We start from the raw sequence: 18305 nt of genomic DNA on the forward strand, positions 1-18305 counted from the left end.
TATCTGGTCTTAAATGTACAATGAGAGTCTCCACATAATAGGGCCCTAGGACTTTTTTTGTAAACTCAAGCACCTAGAGGAAAAATCCAAGGTGGGAGACTCTAAGCAAGAAAGTTATTTTTAATGTCCCTAGACTACAATGGGAGAAGGAAAAACAAAAAGGCTGAATAGGCGATAATCATCTCCTGCAACTGAAGGATTCTAAGCTTAATTAAATTAGAATGAAATGCTGAAATAGTTATTCAGGTATTTTCCCATGCACCCATATATTTCACAATGAGTGTCTTTAAATGCAACAGTTTGAGTTAGTATTTTATAATAATTTACCACCTTTTGAGATTCATATAGAATTTAATGCCTTATTCAGTGGAAATAACTTTTACATGCACTTAGAATATATCCTTGAAAGTGTTTAGTAATGGAAAGAACATGTGACATGGAAATTTGAAAGGGTTTCTGCCATATCAGATTCACATCCATAAAAATAAATTTGTTCATGTGGGTCAGATTCCATTTCAACAAATACCTATTTGCAAAAGATAAGAAAGCCCCAGGTAATAATCTATTCATTTTATATCATAAGATCTGTTCATTTAATATTATGTTTAAACTATTCATGCAATATCATAAAAAGTAGTATAACAAAAAATATATACTTTTATTGACTTTAAGATCATGGAATTTGACCCATATGTTATTTAACGGGCATAATTTCTAGACCATCTGGAGAAATCTTCTATTTTTAATAACCTTTGCAAGACCGTTAGTGGTTATTTAATTTTAGTATTTTTACCTTGTAATTCAAACTCATTACCACCATAAGAAAATTAATGTGATCAGTATAAGCATATTTTTACCTTTAAAGACGTAATCATCATAATTTTAATAGGTAGGCCAAGTGATGTTGATAATGAAGTCTGAAGGAAGTTACAGCTTTCTCTTCCCGCTGGCCTCTTTTTCCCAACAGACACTACCACTTTTTGATAAACATTGCAAGTTACAAGTATAATACTCATTTACTGAAATATTCAGGGAATTAATATTTGACCCATAAATTCCAAACTACTACTTTTCTTTCCCTTCTAAAAGAAATATGCTTTCATTCTCTGTGTATTGAATGTAAAACAGAACCAAGGCATCAGGGATGAACATTACCTTTCAAACTCTATCTATACACAAATGCTCGTGTATCTGAAGCTATAATTGTATGCATGTGTGCATGAGGATTGCACACAGTGTGTAAAAACATGGTTATGGTGGGTGAGCACTTACAAAAATAGCAATCAATCAGCACTAGTTTAAGCCAGACACAGTGTGGGTAGGTAATATAAAAGCTTCTTTCTGCAGACCTAAGTTGGCTGTAGCATCCAAATTCTGAGCTAACACCTTCATTGTTATTCTAGTCATAGAATTCAAAGATGGAAAACACCTATTAGGTTACTTAGTTTATCTTCCTAGGGCCAGAACTGAAGATGACTCTGATAGCATATTTCATTCCTTCTTCTACTTCTTCAGTATTTGGTCCACTCTCATTCTAAAATGTCTGTGCTAACAGACATTCAGCTTGTTTCCTTGGGTAAGTATATTCTCTTGGATTTCCTTACATTTCTTCAACATTTAGAACACATTTTTTTTCTAGTTTGCAAATACTGTTGTGTGCTGATAACCAGATCTAGGCAAATGCTTCTTCCCTCTTCAGAGTATCAATCACCTGCTCATGGATCACAGTCTCTAGAGCCATGTGGGGATAATAAGATCAATAGTTGTGATGTGTTTTTTGCTTCTATGCATATATGTATGTATGTATGTACCTCATTGGCTACCAATTTCTTTCTCAGATTGCTCATCAACAGATGCTGAAGAAAAGACAAGCAGATCATCTGAGTTATGTAAAACTCTGCATGCTGAATGAGCCACAAAATAGGATTGCTCCAAGTCTCATTATTGGAGCAAATAGGGTTTGCAAGGAGACCTTGATTCAGTTCCAACTGAAGACATCTGGACCTTGAGAACATATCTAAGTTTCTGGTACTTCTCAAGCCCAGGAATCCCAATGGAATATACCAAAGGGAATGGTGGAGTGCTTAAGTTGTATTAGGAATTTTTCTAAGCACTTCACATATTTAAACTCAATCCTCCTAACAGCTTTTTGGAATAGGTTCTAAATAGCTCTCATTTTACTGAGGGATCTGAGGCACAGGTTCACTTGCCCCTGTCATAAGACAGGTCAAGGATGGATGGAGGTGGGTAGGAATCCAGGTTTAGTTTCACAGTCCATGTCCATTACCATTATGCTGATTTGAGTGAGGGAGGGAAATGAGTGAGCATGTCCTTTCAAGTCAGATGGACCCTGTTTTGAGTACTGACTCTACACAACTTTTGTGACTTTGTGCAAGTTAGTTGTCCTCACTGAGTCTTAGTTCCTTTGTCTGGATAGTGAGGTTAATAATAGCCTCCTCTTAGGATTTTATGAGATTAAATAAGAAAATGCCTATTCAGCCCTTGGTACAGTTTCTGGCATATGATTGACATCAAACAAAGGTTAGTTTCCTTCTTTTGAAGTTCTCATTAATGTGTTGGAGGAAGGATGGCCATCTTACCTTCTCAGCCACTCATCTACCATTCCAAAAGTGATTTTTTTTGGCCATGCCACACAGCATGTGGGATCTTAGTTCCCTGACCAGGGAGCAAACCCGTACCTCCTGCAGTGGAAGCGCAGAGTCTTAACCACTGGACTGCCACTGAATTCTTTTCTAAATGATTGGTTTTTGTTCTCCACATAAAGGCATAGGTTTCTGCTCAAGAGTGTTAGAGATTTCGTGGTATGGAGGAATATCCTTGTGGAATCAAGTTAAGACAAAGTCTGGCCAATGCTTTCATTTTATATGCCATGTTTAGTTGGTAGACATTGTACGGAAATGGCCCCCGAATTAAAAATAGATTTTCCCAAAAAGATTGTTTCAATTTGGAACTTGAAGCATTTTTTCTTCTAAAAATTATATGTTATAAATGATAGGTAATTAGACTAGTTCACATAGTCTTCTTTAACCCACAAGATATCTAAATTATAATAGCTGGTAGCAAAGATAATAATTGATTTGCTTGTCATAGCTAAATTCTCCTTTTGGCTTAACTTATTCCACTCAAAACCATGGAAGAGCCAGAACTGGATACTCCATGTTCTATCAACCTCTGATAATTAGAGGAGTTTTCAAGAACGTATAAATCCATCAGCTGGCCACTGGGCAATCAGATGCTCTCCTTAAAATTTTAAATGAGTCCACAAAACTGTAGCCTAACTGTGTTGGACATTGAGATGCTACATTGATGAAGAGTTAGAGACAGAATCCATGCTATGGTCCTGGGATGGATGGGACAAGAATGACCAAGCTGGTGTGCAGGAAGAGGAGAGTGAAGTCAATGCACAGCAAAGAATGAGAAAGAAACCATCTGGCTCAGAGAGTGAGATGGAATGAGTAGGTGCCTGATGACATTATAGATCATGTGATGCCTGATTGTTAGGTTCTACAATTAGATCCCATAGCATCTTCCTGTATTATTTCAATAAATCCTTCCCTACTTAAAGTAGTTGGAATGCGTTGCTGTCATAAGCAACCATATGGTTCCTGACAAAGCTAAAGTACTCAGAACAGAGCTCTTCTGAACTCTACATTTTACCTGTCTGGATGTCTGTCTAGGTGTGGCTGGGTTCTGATGTCTGAACCTGCTTGTATTAAAGGAGGACCCTTGGTTGGGAGAGGAGAGCAAATGGGAGCCCTGGCCTGACAATAGTCTAGTTTTGTTAACTCTCAATCCAGAAGGCATTACTGTCATTGCCTTAGTGTCTTCCCTGCCACACACAATCCATCGCTCTCTGGGTTCACATTGTTCTTATCTTGAATGCCCTTTTGTTCCTCCCTACTTATACAATGTTTATTTCACCTTCATTGTAACTCAAGATGAGTCATGGAGAGTTACAGAGTTTTATGGCAGGAAGAGGACAAAGCCATGTAGTTCAAAGGCTCAACAACGTTGCCCAAGGTCACTCAACTAGTAAGTAGTGCTGCCAGGACTTGAACTTAGCTTCTGACTTCAGTATGTTTTCCACTAGACGGCTCTGTCTATAGCCCACAGGGTCTTATCCTCCTCTAGTACATCAGAGTGGCCACCTCACCGTGTAGTATTTAGTTGTATATTCCTCTGATATATATCTGGCTCTTGTGTTATTCATGTCTATCTTAACAGGCTTCAAGCTTGCTGAGAGCGGAAAGAGTAAACTTTCTTTTAGTTTGTCATTCCTCCTAGCACTTCACATGAAGCTTGGCATATATGTGATCAATACGTTTCTGAATATTCCTTACGTGATTGAAAGTATCATGCAGGGATGAATGACGATCCTCAGAGGTTTCCAAAGCTGACATCTACAAAAGTGATGACCATTACCAACAGAGACAAATCCCATGAAAATAGTTTGATTTTATAACCACTGGTGAGAGAGAATTTTAGCTGTGAAGTGTAGAGATTGGATCCTTTACTCATTACGAATGGGAACCAGATCCTGAAGCTGGAAGCTACATTAACTACAGAAGTGATGCTTAGTGGTGGCATAAGCACAGAGATGGGGCATATGTAGCAGTCCTTCCCATCCAGGGATGATGGGGGGGCATGGTAGTTCCAGTTGGGGTGACTGAGGTGATTCATGGATTAGCTTGTTTATTTCAAGTGGTAATCACGTTCTTTTCAGAACATCGTTTTGGTTGATCTTAGTCTAAGATTTTATCCTTCATAGGAAGCATGGATGAGAAGGCAAGTTAGCCTTTTCTCTTTTCTGATCCAAAGAATGTCCTCCTGGTCTCTGACTTCCCTACTGACCACTATCTTAGTGCTGACAACCATCTTCATGGTTTTAGATCTCATTGTTCACATTTGTATCTTAACACATTCTGACCCTATGTTTTTGGCAATTCAGACGTAACATTCAAATTAGGTCATGGGGACCAACAAGTGGTAGCAATGCCTGGTCTTACATTCATGAAGTGAGTCCATCCTTACTGGGACCACAGAGCTGTGACTTCCTATTAGAACATAGCTCCAAGTGACATCCTTTTTATTCACTGTGGTATGTCCAATTGGGATTTCTGGGTTTGAGAAGGACCAGCAGCTTAAATATGCTTTCAGTGTTCAGCTGTCTTCAGTTGAACTGGGTCAAGCTCTCCTCCCTGTACTCTGCTTGCTCCAATAGTGAGACTTTTCTCAAAGTCGCAATCCTAACAATCCTATTTTGTGGCTTCTTCAGCATGAAGTGTTTTACATAATTCAGATAGTCTGCTTGTCTTCTCTTCCACCTCTGTGGATGAGCAATCTGAGAAAGAAATTGGTGGCCAGTGAGTTACATATGTATATACATAACATCGATACACAGAAACAAAAAATGCATCAAAATATAAACAGATGATTGGATTAAAGTGAGCTTTTCTTCCTCAAATTTTTTTTCCTCAAATTTTATAAAATGAGTGTAACTTACTTTGTAATCTAGACAGCAATACTGTTAAATATAAAATGAACAATTTTGAAATTTAGAGAAATATTACCATTTCCATCTTAGATACACTCACAATGTTTCTTTCTTTCTTTTTTTTTTATTAGAAGAGTGCAGTTTTGGAGAATATAAGCAATGTACTATTGTCCCAATTTCTTGATTTACTCAGCAATTGTCTTCTGTTCATTGGCATTAGTATAAATGTGCATGTTAATTTCCCCATGACGGTTAGTTTTTGAGGTGCTCAAGGGGAGATGCTCAGCTCTTGCTGAAGGGGAGATGGAATCAACATTTTACTTAAAGTTTAAGCTGAGTATTTGCTGTGTGGTTATCAGCAAGACATCCAACCTTTCTGAAGAATAGTGTAAATGATAATGAGTCATTGTAAATGCCAACTTAGATAATACATGCAAAACTTCTTTTAAAGTGTGGGGTTTATTATATATCTAGGGATAATAATTATTATTTCTATTTTAAAGTTCATAGGTATCCTTACAAGGCTCTCTTCTCCTTATTGTTGGACATGGACTGACTGACACTCTCTCTTAGTATTTTTTTAAAAAATATTTATTTATTTATCATGGACTGATACTCTCTCTTAGTATTTTTAAAAAATATTTATTTATTTATTTATTTGTTTGTTTAGGCCACACCGGGTCTTAGTTGTGGCATGCGAGATCTTCATTGCAGCGTGCGGGATATTTAGTTGAGGCATGTGGGTTCTTAGTTGTGGCATACAGGATCTAGTTCCCTGAACAGGGATTGAACCTGGGCCCCCTGCATTGGGAGCACGGAGTCATAACCACTGGACCATCAGGCAAGTCCCTCTCCTAGTATTGATCCAAGCAGTGCTCAGCTTCACTGGTCAACCCTCTCTTCTGTGACTACAACAGGAAATGTCATGCCACCATGACTTTGCCCAGGTTATTCCCTTCACCTGGAATCCTCTCCTCCACATTCCATCCAACTTGCCTTCTCAGGTAGGCATAACTCTATTCATCTTTCGTCTTTGAGGTCCAGCTCAAAATTTCACATTTCTGTGAAGCCTTCTCTGGTAACCCCTTAGGAAGAATAAGTTGTTCCATCCTCTGCATTAACCTCTCTTTCTAGAATCCCTTAGACTATGTTGTAATTAGTTGTTTACAAATCTGTCTCTTTAAACAGATCAGTGATTCTTGGCTGTTGTGTTAAGGTTGGCAGATAGATAATGAATCTTCCCCTGATACACTACCAACATCGGCTCCAAGTGTGAGGCTTATTTTTGCTACAACTGAGTATACACATTTATTATAGTGACTTCTGTCAGAAGGTATGATGAGCTGAGCAAGTTGTGCAATGTGGTATAAAACAGGGTGTTATTTGCTACAGGGAAAGGTAAGAATTATCAACAGAAGCCCAGGAATGAATAGAGATCAGAAATTTATGTGAAGCCAGTCCACAGTTCTATCCCAACAGTGAGACAGTGCTTTGTGATTGATGAAGGAAACTTAAACCCTTCAAATGCACACCCAAATTTCTAGTATTTAGGAGTGTATCACAGAGAATTCCTTGGCAGTCTATTGCTTAGGACTCTGTGCTTCCAATGCCACGGGCCCAGATTCAATCCCTGGTCAGGGAACTAAGATCCCACAAGCTGCGCAGTGTGGCAAAAAAAAAAAAAGAAAGAAAAAAGAGTGTATCACAAGTACAAAAAGAATCGGGCACCACTGGACTCAATGTTGAGTTCCTTGAGGGCATGAATTTGTATTTGAATGAAAAATATAAGAGTAATACATAAGCATGCCTAGAGCCCGTTCTCTGCAACGAGAGAAGCCACCGCAATGAGAAACCCATGCACCGCAACGAAGAGTAGCCCCCTCTTGCAGCAACTAGAGAAAGCCCGCGCACAGCAACGAAGACCAAACACAGCCAAAATAAATAAATTAAATAAATAAATTAAAAAAAAAAGAGTAATACATAAGAAACAGGACTGGTAGGTCTAAAAAGGGAATTGGTCAAGTAATTTACTGGTGACTGTTAAGTATGTCACTTTTCTAATGTGAAGTAAAGAGATTTTTGGTAAAGTGATTGTCAGTGACCAAGTCACTTGGGCAAGTGAGTCCAGTTTGTTTTGTGGTTAAGATCTCGAGCTTTGGGGATTCCCTAGTGGTCCAGTGACTAGGACGTGGGTTTTCACTGCTGTGGACCCAGGTTCAGTCCCTGGTCGGGGAACTAAGATCCCACAAGCTACATGGTGTGGCCAAAACCAAATGAAACAAAAGATCTTGCGCTTTTACATCAGATGGATATGTGCTCAAACCCCAACTTGGCTACTTATTACCTGTGTGATTTGGTTGCTTAATGTCTCCAAGCCCCACTTTTCTTGTCTTTAAATGAGGCTAATAGACTACATCAGTTGGGATAATTTTGACTACAAGTAACAGACATTCCAACAGTAAGATAACTGGCTATTTCACATTGCTAGAAATTCAAAGGCACAGTGGATTCCATTGTGAGATTCAATGACTCTAATGTTCTTTCCATCTTTCAGCATTATCATCTTCAGGGTTCACTACTTTCTGAAGGGAAGTAGAGGCCACACATTCCAGTGTCTGTGGCTTAGGAGCAAGGGAAATTTTATCTGAAGACCACTGGTTTAGCAGCTTATTCACAAAGTAATGACTGGTAACAAGGATGGAATTATCATAACTGGTATAGACCAATCATCTCAGGACAAATAAATGCTGGAGAGTCCATCACAACCACTACAAAATCAACTTTTTCTTTTTTGGCCACGCCACCTGGCTTGTGGGATTTTAGTTCCCCAACCAGGGGTCGAACCCAGGTGCCTGGCAGTGAAAGAGTGGAGTCCTAACCACTGGACTGCCAGGGAATCCCTTTTTTTTTTTTTCAAAGGAAACTGTTTGCAAAATTCTTAGCTCATTGTTTGGAACATGGTCAGAGGGTAGCTCTACTTACCAACCAGCCACGAATTCAGACCTAAAATGACCAACTCAAATTTCAGATTTGTAATAACATTTCTTGCCCTTTTCTTCTTTCTTTTACTTAGAAGTCATTTTTTGCCTAAATCCCTCTTCTCACCTCTCATCAAAATTTGCCAGGGCTGTGTCTCACATACAGTGGACGTAACTGTGAGCATCTTAATGTCCTGGTGCCTCTTTGCTCACCTGCCAGTGATTTTTAGGTATTGTAGTCTGAAAACTCTCTTTTGGCCTGAGGAGTTTGGATTTTGTTGTGTGTGTGTTCTTTTTTTTTTTTTTTTTTTTAATTTATTTTATTTATTTATTTTTGGCTACATTGGGTCTTCATTGCTGAGCGTGGCCTTTCTCTAGTTGAGGAGAGCGGGGGCTACTCTTTGTTGCGGTGCGCGGGCTTCTTATTGTGGTGGCTTCTCTTGTTGTGGAGCGTGGGCTCTAGGCATGCGGGCTTCAGTAGTTGTGGCACACAGGCTCAGCAGCTGCGGCTCACAGGCTCTAGAGCGCAGGCTCAGTAGTTGTGGCGCATGGGCTTAGTTGCTCCGCGGCATGTGGGATCTTCCCGGACCAGGGGCTCAAACCCATGTCCTCTGCATTGGCAGGCAGATTCTTAACCACTGCGCCACCAGGGAAGCCCGTGTGTGTGTTCTTGAGGAAGGCAGGAAGCAATTCCTAAGACTAAGAGTCAGACCCTGGATTAGGTGCTTTCATATAAGATTTGGCTGAAGCAGACCCAGGCTACCCTATCTCTCCCACTCACCAGCTGGGTAATCTTGTGCAGACTACCCTCTCCTGGGAGGCTCAGTTGTCTCTTCTGCAAAATAAGGATGATCTGCTGATCAAGGAAATAAGGGTTTAGAAAGGTTTCCTAAATAATTTAGCTCTATGAAGATACTAGTTACTTTTCCTCCACTTGGTAGCTTTTTTGTGTACCATATAAACGTAATAGTCAGATGGGCATAGCCTACTCAAGGGGAAGGTAGAAAATAAACAATGCAAATGACTTGATCTGGGAGCAGCTTCCTATGTTTAAAGAAAAAAGAAAGCATGTTTCTTCTTGTTCTTCTGCAGGAACTTCCCCACCCTTGATATTTTTAGTGACCTCAATGGGACTCCATTGGGAGACTCTCCCAGTGTTCAGAAAATGTCTCTGACTGAACAGGAACAAGGTGGGTTGGTTTGTTTGGTCTATGTTTGGACCTATGGTCTAGGTGGAGAGTTCCACATTCACCAATGAGAAGCAAAGTCATCTGCTTTTCTGGATTGATGGACAAAGTGCTATAAACCTTTACATATTTGGTAAATCAATGAAATGCACTCAAGGATAAGTGTCAGTCTCTAAAGTGTTCTTTTCTGGGGTTTAAGACTGAAATGATCAGAGCTGTCTTTCAGATAATGAGAACTATCATTTCTTGGGAAGTAGCATCAAATAAAGTGACTTTTAGGGATATTCCTTGGCCTAATCTAAACTGAAACAGATACTGCACATGGCTTTATTTAGGAGCCTGGAAGTTAAACATGGAAGGAGTTCTTAACTCAACATCCTTGCAGATTGTAGAAACTGGTTGATATTTCCTGACAAGGCCTCTTGCCAATCTAACCTCTCCTAGCTAAGCTATTTTAACTCCAGTCTTAGGCTGATGTATCTCCTAGCAACACATCTTCTCCTAAATAAAAACAGATCTCCCAGATGGTCTCATTCACTCTTTCCGTCTATTGACCAACTGTGTTACCCATTCACATTACTTTCTCAACCTTCGTCATTATTTTTCTTTTCTATTCTCTTTTTCCACCTCATTCTTTTATTGTTTTCTCTTCATCCTTCTAAGCTGATGATCTAGATTAGCACTGTCCATTGTGGGAGCCATTAGCCACATGTGTCTATTTTAATATAAATTAGAATTAAAGAAAATATAAAAAATTCAGTTTCTCTTCAGTTGCATTAGTCACATTTCAAGTCCTTAATAACCACATGTGGCTAGTGGCCACCGTATTGACTGGACAGTGCAGATACAAAAGATTTTCATTATCACAGAAGATCCTGCAGATAGTACTGATCTAGGTATTCAATTTTTCTACTTCCTGTAGTGCTTTTCCCCCCTACTTTCAGCTAATTTCTACCAATTTTTACCCTTATTCCTATAAAAAAGTCAAAGATACTCATTTGAAACAAAAGAAATATCTTGATAAATTGTTCACATATGTGGCACAAATGTTCTTTTTCTTGGGCATAGCCATTTTCTAGTTTCTGTAAACTTTTCAGCAGATTAACTTGGAGATCAGAGAGTTGTTGTAATCTTTAAGATTTTTATTCTCAAAGACGGAATTTCATATGAGCTATGGAGACATGTAATCCCTCATTCTTTGAGGCGGCCATCAACACAATTCAACAGTGATTACTGAGTGGAAACTTTGTCATCAGAAAAGGACAGTAGCTTCCTTCACACCTGTTAGGATGGCTTTTATCAAAAAACAAAAATGTAACAAATGTTGGTGAGAATGTGGAGATATGTTGTATACTTTTGGTGGGAATGTAAGTTGGTGCAGCCACTATAGAAAACAATGCGAAGGCTCCTCAAAAAACTAAAAATGGAACTACTGTATGATCTAGCAATCCCCCTTATGAGTATATACCCAAAGGAATTGAAATCAGGATCTAGAAGAGATATCTGCACTTCAATGTCCATTGTAGCATTTTTCACAATAGCCAAGACACACACACACATACACACACGGTGGAATATTATTCAACCTTAAAGAATAAGGAAATCCTGTCATTTGCAATAATATGGATGAATCTGTAGGACATTATGATAAGTGAAATAAACCAGACACAGAAGGACAAATACTATGTGATACCACTTACATGATAAATCTAAGATAGTCAAACTCATAGAAGCAGAGAGTGGAATATGGCTGCCAGAGGCTGAGAGAAGGGGGAAACTAGGAGGTGTGAGTCAAAGGGTACAAAGTTTTGATTATACAAGATGAGTAAGTCCTAGATACCTACTATGCAGCATAGCATTAACAATACGGTATTGTGCACTTAAAAATTTGCTAAAATGGTAGGTCTTACATTAAGTGTTCTTATCACAAAATAATAATAAACATAATAATAATGATAATAAATAAGAGGACAGGAGGAAATTTGGAAGTGATGGGTAGGTTTAAAGCATAGGTTGTGGTGATAGTTTCACCAAACTTATCTCCAAATTCATCGAGGTGTATACATTAATTATGTATAGTTTTTGTATGTCAAAAATTATTTTATTTTATTTATTATTTATTTATTTTTGGCTGTATTGGGTCTTCGTTGCTGTGCGGGCTTTCTCTAGTTGCAGTGAGCAGGGGCTACTCTTCATTGCGGTGTGCGGGCTTCTCATTGCGGTGGCTTCTCTCGTTGCGGAGCACAGGCTCTAGGTGTGCGGGCTTCAGTTGTTGTGGCATGTGGGCTCAGTAGTTGTGGTGTGCAGGCTCTAGGGCGCGCAGGCTCAGTAGTTGTGGCGCACAGGCTTTGTTGCTCCGCGGCATGTGGGATCTTCCTGGACCAGGTATCAAACCCGTGTCCCCTGCATTGGCAGTTGGATTCTCAACCACTGCGCCACAAGGGAAATCCCGAAAATAAATTTTTTTAAGGAGGCCGATCTAACTTTCAGATTTTTTTCTCTAACTTTTTGCCTTTCCGTCCCTGCCAGCTCTGATCTTGACTTACTCCTCAAATTGACTCTTGCCCTTTGCTTTTTGTCAACCCTTTGATTAGGGTTGTCATCTTTTTCATTGGAGTCAGCTCCTGATTTCAGCCTGTTCTGTTTCATTCCTACGCTAATCTTGCTAAATTTGATGACTCACCTGCATCGTTGCCAATATGCAATCTCCCTGCACCCAGATTTTGCCTTGCCCTTCAGAATTTGAGGGCATACTTGGAGTCTGAGGAGACTCTGCTTAGTCCTCCATTAACAAGCATGAGTTTTGACTTCTTTTATTTGCCTTGCACTCAGCTTGGAGAGATTGAAAAGTAAGAATTTTTACCTTCAAGGAGTTTACATACTTGCTGGAGATGAGGCAAGAAATAAGGCCAGATGATTAGCAAGGATTGGGTCCATGAGTGGTGTAGACCTAAGAACAATTAGAATTAAGAGAAGGGTTTAGATTATTTCATTGAAGAGGTAGAACCTGGCTGTCTGAGGAAGTTTGGGCAAGATTTGGATTGGCCAAAGGACAGCATCACAGTTGGTGGACTAGGGCAGATGACATGCGGGCGAGAATCACCTAGGACTTGACTTTCCTCTACATTATTTGCTTTCCTTCTTCATTTTCTGTTGGCAGTCACATCCACATCTGGGCCCTGGGTGTCACCATCCTTCATTCTGACGCTTTCTTTTATGTGGTTTCCCTTGACTGCCTGTGCTAGTGACTATCCCAGGGAACTTAAGATTCATTTACTTTTTTTTTTTTATTTGTTGGGCATATATGAAGACATTTGGGATATTTCAATGGAAATAAGTCACTCATTCTAAGAGCTGAGATTAAGTCTGTGGCAAACTGTGCCCATATCTCCCACCAAGATGAGAGAAAGAAACATTGCTTGTTGGTTTCTTTTCTGGAAACTTCTGAGATCTTAATTATTTGAAGCCTTTCCACTGAGCTCATATTTTTCATGTATCATTTTTGGGTATAGACAGGTATCCAGGGTTTATAACCCTTATTTTTCAGATGGGAGATCTGAATTTCCACGATAGGAAATGATGAGCTCAGGATGTGAGCTCCTCTAGGGGTTGGGGCTGTTCCTTTTTTCTCCCCAGTGCCTATTGTTGTTCCTGGAACATATCAAGTTCTCTGTAAATGTTTTCTGGGTGAATATTTAATGAATGTCTCAGAAAAAAACAACAGTAATGCAGGGCTTGAGCAGAGCTCAGCAAAGCGAAGTGTGTAGAACTTCATCCTTTTGCAATGATTTAGAGTTCTACTTGTTCAAAAGTGTCCAATGTTTAAAATTACGTCCTCTCTGAAGTTTTGCAGTGACATCCCCCTTGACTGTTAGGCACTGATTCATTGTGATTTCATAGCACTTTTATCCCTCAAAGCACCAAACACATGATACTTTGTGACCTCTTCCCCTGTCTCTTCCTCTAGCTGTTGAGCTTTTTCAGGAAATCGTTTCTTGTTTATTTTTCTAAGTTCAGTACCTGGCACATAGCGGGCACTCAATGATTGCTTTGAGAATAAATGATCCTATGGTCATATGTCACAGTGGATGCTGTTGGTGCTCCACACAGATGCCCTCAGATACCATCCCCAAGCTCCTGTATGGTGTGCTCCTAACAGTTCACACCATCAACCTTCTGGAGAGGACTAGCCTTGGGCCATTGGACACTCTGTGCCCTGACCTTCAGAGATCCATAGTGCTCGGTAGTTTACATTCCTCAGGGGTATCCTGGAGCTGGTGGTTTACTGGGTCAGGAGTATGAAATCCCAGCTCCCTTTCCTCAAAGTTGAAAAAACTCTGCAGCATTATTTATCCTCCAGAGCTCGTCGCAAGTTCAGATCGATGCTGGAACTTCCCCTGAGCTCACACCATGATTGACTTCTTTCTCTGTGCTGTCCTGATTTCTCTGCCCTTCCCAGTTTCTCCTGAGAATATTTCTTCAGTAGGTCTCCCCTGCAAGAATCCTTACCTCAGGTTTTGCTTTGGGGAAAGCCAAACTAAGACCTATGCTAATTCTGAATGTTGGAATTATACATGCAAGTTTCTCTGCAATTTATACTGAAATAATAAGCATATTTCAAACACTCAGGTAATTTCAAGAAGTATTTGAGATAGACCTCCTGTAATAATTTCCAATACCGTTTTTATGATGCAACATACCTTTCATGGGGAAGTATAGCCCTTGATAAACCTATTGCTAGAGAGGACTGGCTTTCTTCCTCACAAAAAGAAGTGTGTGTTTCTAAGGAAAAAAACCAGGAAGCCAGCACTGATGTTAAACTGGACCACTCACGTATTAGAGCTGAAGAGATGAGACCCTAATGTATGAGTCACAGAGAAAACACAGCTGGAATGAAGCAAGGCATACCAGCACATTCAGGAATGTCACCAATTCATTTCTGAATGGGGGAGGGAAATGTAGTCAACTGTGTAACACATACCTCTCTGTTTGCTACTTCCCATTGCACCTCTTCATGTCTCCTTTTCTACAGCTCTCCAGATCTACTTCTCTCACTATCCCCACATAGCTGGTCAAATTTCCTTCCATGTCCTGGTGAGTCACCGCAGTAGGACCCCAGGTGCCCATGGAAAGAGTAATGGCTGAAAACTCTGGCTTCTAAATGGTTGTGTGTATATTTCCAAGAAGAATAGATCACTGGCATTTTAAAGGGATCATAAATATACCATTAATGAAACTGGAAGCCATCTCTTCAGCAGCCAGATTAGTGTCAGGAGTTGACACTGTTCCTAGAAGAGGGGAAAGCACTAAAATAAAATTCCTTGGGTCCAAATATCTCCATGCTGCACAGGCGTTGGGTGTGAATGACACTTGGAGGAACATGTGCATCAATATCTTTTAAGTGCACACTGTCCCTTCTTAAACCCTTGGGCTGGTGACAACTTGAAATACAGAAGGCGTCGCTCTGCATAGGCTATTTAACCAAGGAAAGATGATTGTCAGTTTTCTCCAGCGTTCTTTTATTAATAGTCTATAAACACGGATGTCCCTATTAGGTGCAGGTCCTTTTCTTTATTTGAAATCGCCATTAAATTACTCTCCCCAAATACTGTAGCACAGCCGCAGACCTCACTGAACATAAACTTTATAAGCTTGTCCTCTCTCCCTTGAGCTTTCCCCTGCTTAGCTGCCCGTCCTCCAGCTCTGAGTGTGTCATCAGGCCTGCTCTCCAGCTGAGCATAGTCAGGAAAATGGCAGCTCTCACGGAGAGACAGCAGAGCCATCCACCGTCATGGAGCTATTGAAACATTGACAGATATGACAGATATTTCCAAAGCTGTGCGAAGCATTAATTTTAATGTACACTGTATGTCGTTACTTAGTAAATATTTATTTGGCCGTGAAAGATCGGAGAGGTAATCACTTCTTTCCTGCAAATACAGTTCCTGGAGGAGTTCCATCTCCCTTTTCTTGAGGGAGCTCTGGACTCGGTGGAGTTTGGAAACAGAACATGGGGAAAGAAAAGATGCAAGAGGCAAGATCTCTATTCCAGAGTCAGACTTGAACAGTCTTCCATGTTTCGTCCAAAGCATTTCCTTTGGCCACATGGACACAGTCTAACCATGTTGGCTTAGCAACCAATAAGAATATTGTTTAGCTAGAAAATAATTTCTAGGAGGTCTGGATTGCCAATGAGATCTTATCTGAAGACAGATAAATCTACCTGACACTCTCTTCCACTCCACTTTTCCCACCTGAATCTCCTATTATAGACTTTTCATTTGACATCTATAGTCATTGGCTGTCAAATATACACAGAGGTCTGTCTGGGGTCCATCTCTTCAGATGCACAGCAGACCATTTAAGCTAAATGGATGGGGAAGCTGGAAGGCAGTAGATTGAGTTACAATAATAATCATTGAACACCAGCAAAGGCATATTTATTTCCACATGTACTATCTCAGTTAATCCAAACAACTCCCTCCCGTTCAGGCATTTCACAGAGGAGAAAACTGAGACATGAAGAGGACAGAATACTTTTCCCAATGTCACCTAATGGCAGAATCAGAATTTAGACTTGGGACTTCCAAATCCAAGGTCTAGTGCTCTGTCAGCTATACTGCCACAGAGAACATTGCATACATAAAAGCATTTCGTAAACCTTAAATCTTTATGAAAATGTTAGTTACTGCTATTGTGGATAGTTAGAAAAATGTGCTTGTTAGTTTTGTCTGGCTGGTCAGCCATCCAGGGCTTTTCTAATGAGGCAATGAACCCAACAGGGGTGAGGGGATGAGCTGCCAAGCCTTTCACATCAACTTTGTGCGCACTAATTAAACATTATGCCTGGATAAATGGCCCAGGATGACAAAGTCCACAGCTTCTCACAGATGGTTCCAGGAAGTCGCATGGTTGGCTGGAGAGAATTTGGTCATGAATAAGATGCAACCTCAAACCTCCTCCACTGGTTCTGTGTGAACAGGTACATTAATCTTCCTTTGTATCAGTAGCAAGCTGTGGGGTGAATGGCAGGTGGGCCCCAGAAGTCAATTTCCCATTGGTGAGTATCTGCTAAATATATGCTGATTTCATTATAATATATAAGGAGAGCAATATATACTGCGCTATGAGATTGAGCTCTAAAATACTAATTCATTTTAAGTGTTTTTTTTTTTTTCTTTGAACCTATGCTGTTTATCTTGGCAACCTCCCTTAAATGTCCTTTGACTTTTTACAAGCTGGTTTATTTGTCAAGTTTGCTCTCTTCATTTCTTTGTGTTCAGTGGAACTTCTCTGGGATTTTCCTCCAACAAAATTTTACACCAGAGAGGGAAATATACATAGTCTAATTCCCTAGGGAATGAAATAGGTTTACAACTTATGCAAGATATTGGTCCTGCATACTATTATTATAATAAATATTAAGACAACTCTAGCTTGGAGTCTCAGAGGCAGCTAGCTGTCTACACAAAACTTCACTAAATCTGGGGTATGCTCTACCTTTTCTGTCTCAAGTTCTGCAAGTATAGAAAAACCAAGTTTTTTCTTCACTTCAGTAGTTGTGTGACTGGCTGATTATAGCTTTTGTGTGTGTATTGTGGTAAGGGTACGTTTTCTTGTGGAGTACCTGAAAAATCAGTCAGAAGAGAAACTACTTAAGTCTTGAATCGTCTAGTCACCTAAATGAGAATGTATTTGCTGATGGTTAACATGAAGATGGGTCTTCTACACCCTCTATCTAATGTTACCCAAGATATGTGACTTCAGTGGATCCACCCCACTAAGTCTTGGACAGGGACTCAACACCTGATATAAGCAGACCATAATCTTATTTACCCCAAGCTCTTATCCAGATCCAGTATTGATATTTGGGGCAAGTCTTTATTTACTTGACACCATGCTGGTTTTTTAATATTTATTATTATTTATTATCCTGTTAATGCTTAAAAAATACTCTAAAGGTGGTTTGATTATTTTACAAATAGAGACACCGACCTCCTAGAAAATTTAATTGATTTGTTCAGGGTAGGAGCTGGGATGTGAATCCAGGGTTTCTAAATTTTTAATTCTATGTTCTTTCATTGGTGATTTGGTGTAACAGGCTCCTATTGTTAACAAGATATGGTCTGTTGGGCAAGGAGGAAACCACCAAGCCATTCTGATTAATCTTGCCCATCAGTCAACTTGCAGGCATCCTTGGTAGTCTGCACCCTCTTTTTTGCCCAACACTTAGCTTGAGGGTGATGAGGCATGATGGTTCTCTAATAATGCTCCTGCCCATAAATTCTTTACACTCAACCAAGGTTAATGGTGAACTATTTTTAAAAAAATGATGGTGTTTGGTCATTCATTTGCTTCAAATAACTGGCCTAGGGCTGATGCCTAAGGTGGAACTAGGCACCACTCTAGTTCACCAGCCCTTTAGAGACATCTACAATCAAAATTTCTAGTCCTAGAAGAGTCATACAAAGTCATATGGACCTGGGATACAATAAAGAATTTAAACTTCTCTGTAGAGAAGACTCTATCTCCAAAGTCTTAAGAGGAAGATGAAGGTAAGGGGGAAGTAACCTTGATTTCTGTAAGAAAAAGATGAGCTTTCTGGTCAATGTGTATGCAGTTAAT

General features: G+C 39.8%; 1 long non-coding RNA gene across 1 annotated transcript in view; it reads left to right on the top strand.

The window, feature by feature from the left end:
• The first annotated feature begins 9157 nt into the window (after positions 1–9157).
• Positions 9158–18305, top strand: part of LOC309665086 — a 117067-nt gene continuing 107919 nt past the window's right edge. Inside the window, exon 1 of the long non-coding RNA XR_014266205.1 lies at positions 9158–16740. This is a non-coding gene — a long non-coding RNA (uncharacterized lncRNA). The remainder of the gene's footprint in view (positions 16741–18305) is intronic.

Source organism: Balaenoptera physalus (genome assembly GCF_965194825.1).
Source record: "Balaenoptera physalus genome assembly, chromosome: 7".
Classification (NCBI taxonomy): domain Eukaryota; kingdom Metazoa; phylum Chordata; class Mammalia; order Artiodactyla; family Balaenopteridae; genus Balaenoptera; species Balaenoptera physalus.